The 6699-nt window shown below is 41.0% G+C and overlaps 1 non-coding gene across 1 annotated transcript; it reads left to right on the top strand.

Annotated features, from left to right (window-relative positions):
- Window positions 1–6392: 6392 nt before the first annotated feature.
- On the top strand, window positions 6393–6476 carry LOC138814344 (small nucleolar RNA SNORD35). Its single transcript, XR_011367934.1, has one exon. It is a non-coding gene; the product is annotated as a small nucleolar RNA SNORD35 (small nucleolar RNA).
- Window positions 6477–6699: the final 223 nt, after the last annotated feature.

The raw sequence follows: 6699 nt of genomic DNA, 5'->3' as shown, positions 1-6699 counted from the left end.
ATTCAAGAACTCTAATAACAACAGATGCTGGAGGGGACGTGGACAGAAGAGAACCTTACTGAATTGTTGGTGGGTGTGTAAACATGTTCAACCACTTTGGAAAGCAGTATGGAGGTTCCTCAAAGAACTCCACATAGAGCTCCCTTATGACCCAGCAATCCCACTTTTGGGCATTAACCCAAATGTTCACAAACAAGACCACACTAAAGCCACCAGCACAACTATTTTTATTGCGGCATTGTTTGCCATAGCTAAGGTATGGAACCAACCCAGATGCCACTCAGTAGATGAATGGATCAAGAAAATGTGGTATATATACACAATAGAATTCTATACATTCACCAGAAAAAATGACATTGACCATTTGTTAGGAAATGGAAAGACTTGGAAAAATTATATTAATTGAAGTAAGCCAGGCCCAAAGAAACACATGTGTCATGGTTTCCCTTATTTGCAATAACTAGTATATGTCTGAGTCAAGCAGAAAAGGTCAGATAAGTTGATGTCAGGGAAATGAACCCTAAGATATGCATTCAAATGCTTTTTTTCTTTCATGAGATTGTTTCTAACACATTTATAAGTTTATTTCTTTGTTCCTTTGTATGTCCCTCCACCATGGGATAACCCCTGCTTTCACTATATTTGATGTCCGTATAATTTGTGGAGGGGAAGGGGAAAAATCAAATCATTTAAAAAGGGACACAGGTGGACCAATTGCAACAATGAGATGTACCAGTCCTTATGTCAAAAACGAACTTTACAACTTTTGGGGGGGGAGGTGGGTTGGGGGGGAGGATAAGAAGGGATGGGAAGGGGAAACAACAGAGGAGGCTACAATGCTTGGTAAGAAATGTACTCATTATCTTTCCCATGTAATTTTAACCCCTGTACAGTATTTTCTGTACAGTATTTTCACAATAAAAAAAATTAAAAATGAACAGACAGCCCTGCGTGAGCACTAAGCTCCACCCAGGTTGTATGTGTTAGAGGTGGGCTCATTGGCCAAGATTGCCCCATATGCAATTAGTGACAGCTAGAGTAAAACTCAGATTGTCTGGTGGTAGATGACTTTTCCAGGTACTGAGATGATTACACAACTCTGCCAGAGGCTATCCTGGCTAAGGGGTCATGGCACAGGTCTGGTACTATCACCTGGGCCACACTAAGCTGTGGGACAATATCACCATCTTGCTTCCCTGTCCTACCCATGACAAGTGGGATGTAGAACCAGGATGTGTCACAGCAGCATGGAAAGTTTTGTCAAGGAAGCCACAAGATTTGCACCGGTCACAGAGACCTGTAATCCTAGCTACTTAGAAGGCTAAGATCAGAAGATTAGGGTTGAAAACCAGCCCAGGCAGAAAAGTCTTTGAGACTTTTATCTCCACAAAAACATAAGAAAACTGGTGGTGGAACTGTGGCTCAAGTGTTAAAGAGGTAGCCTGGACCTGAAGGATTCAGAGTGAGAACCCAGGCCTAGAGTTCAAGCCCCACAACCAATACAAAAAAAAAGCCACAGGGCTATTTTAGTGAACACCACCATGCACTCAGGCCAGTCACGTGGATACAGTGAGGCCTCACTCTAGCTTGTGCTGCTGTAAGACAAATGCACACTGGATTCCTAGAGCAACCTAAGTTTCAGCCTGATTCCATGCTGAGCACAGTCCTTTTAAGGCAATATTCCCTGAGATGATTCACTGTCCAACAAGAGTGGTACTGAGTCAGGTGTTAACAGAGTCAAACGGCAACAGAGGTTTTACAAGGCTAAGCAGGAAGACAGGTGTCAGCCTACTCCACCCATGGTGGAAACATGCAAATGGCATTTGGAGTTGCCTCAGGGACCTTCCAACACCTCCTGAAAGATTCCAATGGAAGCTAGGGTGCCAGAACCAAACAGTGCCTCTAGTTTATTCTGGAGTATTGGTCCAACCATGACATGCCTGACACAGGGTTCTAAGAACAACCCTGACCCACTCTTATGCCCTCTTCACTAGGAGGTTTTATCTCATACCTGCTGTCGTTCACAAGATAGGAGGAGGGAGGCTGTATAGCAGTGTCTTCCTTCTCTGTCCTAAACCAGTTCCAGAGGCACAATCTAAATGTCTGGACACAAGAGTAGAGACTATACACACTTCCCCAGCACTGGTCTCAGTGTATGGGGATGGTGATGAGATTTAACTTTAATACTCTCCCTCCCTGCAATGTCAGAGGTTTTCTGCGCATACTGATCTAGTAATGCTCATGATGGGGAGGAACATGGAGATGGCTTCTTCCCCTTTTCTCATACATCCTTTTCTGTTGTTTTGTTCTACTAGAGAAGTACCCTCTGGTCCACATCACTTGACTCTCATATGTTCTTTGTTGTGTGGTGCAATCTTTACATTCTCTCTTTGTCAGCTGACATCTTGCTCTGCTTCTGGGGAATCCACTTGAATGATGACATTCTCTGAGTCAGATTACTTTGCCTCTACTACATGATATGAATTGTATTTCTTTGTTTTCTTTTTTTGCCAGTTGTGGGGCCTGAAATCTGGGCCTGAGAGCTGTCCCTCAGCTCCTCAGCTCAAGGCTAGCACTATAGCACTTGAGCATAGCACTTGAGCCACAGCACCAATTCCATCTTTTTCTGCTTATGTGGTGCGAATGAAGGATAATCTGTGTGCATCCATTGTTTTGGGGTTCTGTGATAACCCTGGGAATCAGTTTGCCATACTATAATGTGTCCCTTTCAGCTGCATCCCTTTTTGAAGAAGATCCAGTTTACCAATCCTGTTGGAAACCAAGTGGTTTTGAATGAAGAAAGGAAATTGGAGGCAGAGTATGACATTATGAGCTTTTGGAATTTTCCAGAAGGTCTGGGACAAAGGGTGAAAGTTGACTAGTTTTCTCCATCTAGGCCACATGACCAACAACTGATTTTATTTGAAAATCTGATAGAGTGGCCCATGGGATTACCAAGGTGGATCATTTATACATCTCCATTCTCTCATTTTTTGAATGTATTGATCAGGATGGAGAAATTGAATCATTTGTAAGAAGAGAAAAAGATCCCGAAAGAGAAGACAAAAACATTAGATACGCCAGACTCCATATCTTTCAGTGTTCTTTACAATTTTATGAGAACAAGAATGATTCAGAGGAGTCCTTTAAGACATCAAAAGTGTTGAGGAGCTTGAAGTGGGAATGTTGTTAGGCCACCACTGCATTATACAGTCAGGAGTCCAAAGGGCACGCAAGCTCATATCTCTGAGTGCAGAGATCTTGACATCATTCAGTGTTGTAGCTGTGGCTCAGAGGAGTGATGTCACGCACACATGCATGACAGAAACACACACAGTGTTGTCTCTAATTCTGCTGGGCCATGGCTGGAAAACAGAAAAGTATCTGCACAAAGATAGAAACGTCTGGAAGCCCAACAGATTATTCCATTTACAATGACTCAAAGAAGAGAGTGCTCACTGTTCTGTAGGTGCTTATGTAATGGCTGCTATTGTTGGACAAGTATGTATTCAACACAGGGGAGTTGATGAATTTTACTACAATAAAGCTTCAAAGAGAACTAAAACACCCTAACTAAATAAAGTGAATGGGTGTTAGACTGCCATGTCAAATGTCTACATCAAACTGTATGAAGTCTCTGATCACTTGCCCACTAGAGAAAAGGAAATTTGCTTCAGTTCCAATAACTTTTTGCCCTTTATTGAGTATAAACTTACAATTTGGGGCTAATAATTAATAGGTAGTTTCCCTTATACATTCATCATTCTCCAACAGTAAAGGAAGTTAGTATTAAGTCATTTCTAAGAAAAGAGTTTAATGTATAAGGCACCTGTTCCAGGATTCTCAGCAAAATAAAATGAATGTTTACCTTGTTAAAGAGGACAATGTACCAGAATGATTCTGATCTCATGTCTTTTGCCCATGAGCAGCGAGCCCAATGCAAACGCAGTTGTAACAGTTTCTGTTTAACAGTCACAAGTTACATTAAAATTGCTCACACTTATCTGAGTACCAGTGCCTTAGGCCTGTAAACTTAGCTCCTCAGACAGCTGATATGTGAGGATCATGGTTCCAAGTCATCCTGGGAAGGAAAGTTCATGAGTCTTTTATCTCCAGTTAACCAACAAAAGTCAGAATGTATATGTGGTTCAACTATACACAAAAACAATGCTCAGAAACAACACCCAGACCCTGGCTTCAATTATCAGAACCAGCACCAAAAAAAACAAAACCCATAAAACATCAGATCACTTTCATTTCTTTAGGTGGGCAAGATGGGAATTCACTGTGAAGTACAGAAAGATGAAGCATATGAAATAAAAAGAACAACAAAGAAGACAGAGATCGTAGCTTGGCAAAAATAGGAAGTTCTAAGTTATATTTTTGATGCTGTAATATTTTGTCAATCTCAGGACTTGAACTCTGGGCCTGGGTGCTTCCTTGAGCTCTTCAGCTCAAGGAGAGTGCTCTACTTCTTATGCCATAGCACCACGTCTGGTTTTCTGGTGATTAATTGGAGATAGTTTCAGAGACTTTCCTGCCTGGGCTAGCTCTGAACCACAATCCTCACATCTCAGTCTGTGAGTAGCTAGAATTAAAGGCGAAAGCCACCAGCTCCCCACCATTGATGCTGTTTTGATAACTGAGGTCCAGACCTTTAATATTGTTGCAATAGTTCCTTTCAGTACTCAGAAAGAGTTTAGAATAATACATGTATTGTAGTTAGGGGAAGACTTCAACAAGAAAGAGAGACAGTATTGTGTAGTTAGAAAACAACTTTGGTTACCCATTCTGCTAACCAAACACAACTAAGGACGTATAAAACTTGTTGAACTGTGAACTCAAGTGTGAAATAATTTTTACTGGCTACCCAAAGCAATTATGTTTTTATTTATGATTAAGAGGTGATATTTCCAAGACTCTTAATGTATCAATTATATCATTACTTACTAGGTAGAGCTGCTTCTGTCTTTAGACACAATCAAGGGGTAAAGAACTAAAGATCTTTTCAAGCTTGGAGCCCAAGGAAAGCTCAGCCTCCATCTTCAGGACTGACAAACCAGGAGTTAGCCAGGGCCAGCCTCTGTCCCAGAGGATACAAGCGTGGAACCTATGGCTGTCCAGGAGACACTCAAGTAAAGGAGAGAAAGGATGGGCTCATAATTGACTTCCATAGGACCTTGGTAAAATCAATGCCCAGAGCTCACAATTAGTCAATTTGTGCATCATATTGGACCAAATCTCTAAGGACACCCAAATAGAAATGGAAGAAGAAGAGAAAAGAGAACAACAGAAACACTCGATTTTTGAGGGGATCTCTTTAGCCATACTGGCAAAAGATAATGTCTCCTTTCTTCCACTGCTATATTTTCTACTTACATTTTTCAGAACCAGTTGTGTTCAATCGCCTCTTGATTGGACTAAATTACACATCATAAATGTGTTACTGCTTTACAATGAGCTATGACAAAGTAAACAAGACACAAGAAACAAAGAATGGCTTCATAATTTGTTATATAGTTTCTAGCTGACTCTATATACTGGACCGCATATATGGTGTATAAGCATGAACATCTAAGGGAAGCTAAGAGGAGGGCAAAGAACTATAGGAAAATGGGTGAAAAAAAATACAACAGAGGGGCCCAACAGCTGCCCTGGTCATTGATGAAAGTGAACAAAGCAACTCAAGGCTGGTGATGGGAGGGAGGGATAGAGAGAGAAAGAGGAAACAGCTGATACTGAGCAAAAGGAAAGAAATGTGCATATCACCCGATTTGGAAGAAACATTTATATTGTTAAAGTCTGCAGAGTTCATAAGCTTTGTAGATCAAGACAATGACAAGATGCATTGTGAAGGTTAAAATGTGTTAGTGATTTTACCTAAGTATCATTAAGCCACAATACTGTGAAATTTAAATAATTACTCTCAATACAGAAAAAGTGTTACTGTTTTAAAATATTGATTAAAACACTGAGTCATATGTATTAACTTTTCACATTCTTGTGGAAGTCTATTATTAAATTCATTATTAATTTCAATATTATACAAGTAATTTTTTTCAAGTCAGACACCAATGGCTACTTTAGAAGGCTTGGATCTGAGGATCACAGTTCAAAATTAGCCTGGGCAGAAAAGTGTATGGGACTCCATCTTTAACTTTCAAGTAAAAATGCAGGATGGGAGATATTTCTCAAATGGTAAAATGCCACTTGTGAATTACAAGGCCAAGAAAGGGAGTTTGGGTCCTGACTTCCATGGCTGCCACACACACACACACACACACACACACACACACACACACAATTTTTTCCATAAATTTATCTTTTACTCCCTTTTCTTCCCACCACCCAACTCTGAAAACCATCAATCCTTTCTTTAATTTTTTTTTTAAAGCAAGTGATGTCTTTTCTCATGATGGTCTGTGGATGCCACTGTGGGCAGTGCCAATGATGCCAAAGGCTCAGCAGGAGGGGAGAGAAAAAATACCCAATATATTAAATGAAAACCAAACAAGGAAGGGAGATGAAGGGTGGAGAGATGGGAGAGCAGGGATGGGAAGGGGAAACAAAGGAAGAGGCAACAATGCTTGATAAGAAATGTAATCATTACCTTGCTCATGTAAGGCAGGTGCTGCCGGGTTCCCAGAGACACAGGGGTGGTCTGCAGACAACCCACGCAGAAGCCGCGGGGGCCACCTG

This window comes from Dipodomys merriami, unplaced genomic scaffold (assembly GCF_024711535.1).
Source record: "Dipodomys merriami isolate MVZ:Mamm:240054 unplaced genomic scaffold, mDipMer1.0.p SCAF_6, whole genome shotgun sequence".
In the NCBI taxonomy this organism is placed as follows: Eukaryota; Metazoa; Chordata; class Mammalia; order Rodentia; family Heteromyidae; genus Dipodomys; species Dipodomys merriami.
Note: the sequence above shows the minus strand (reverse complement) of the source record. Positions and strands in the feature narration are given on the sequence as shown.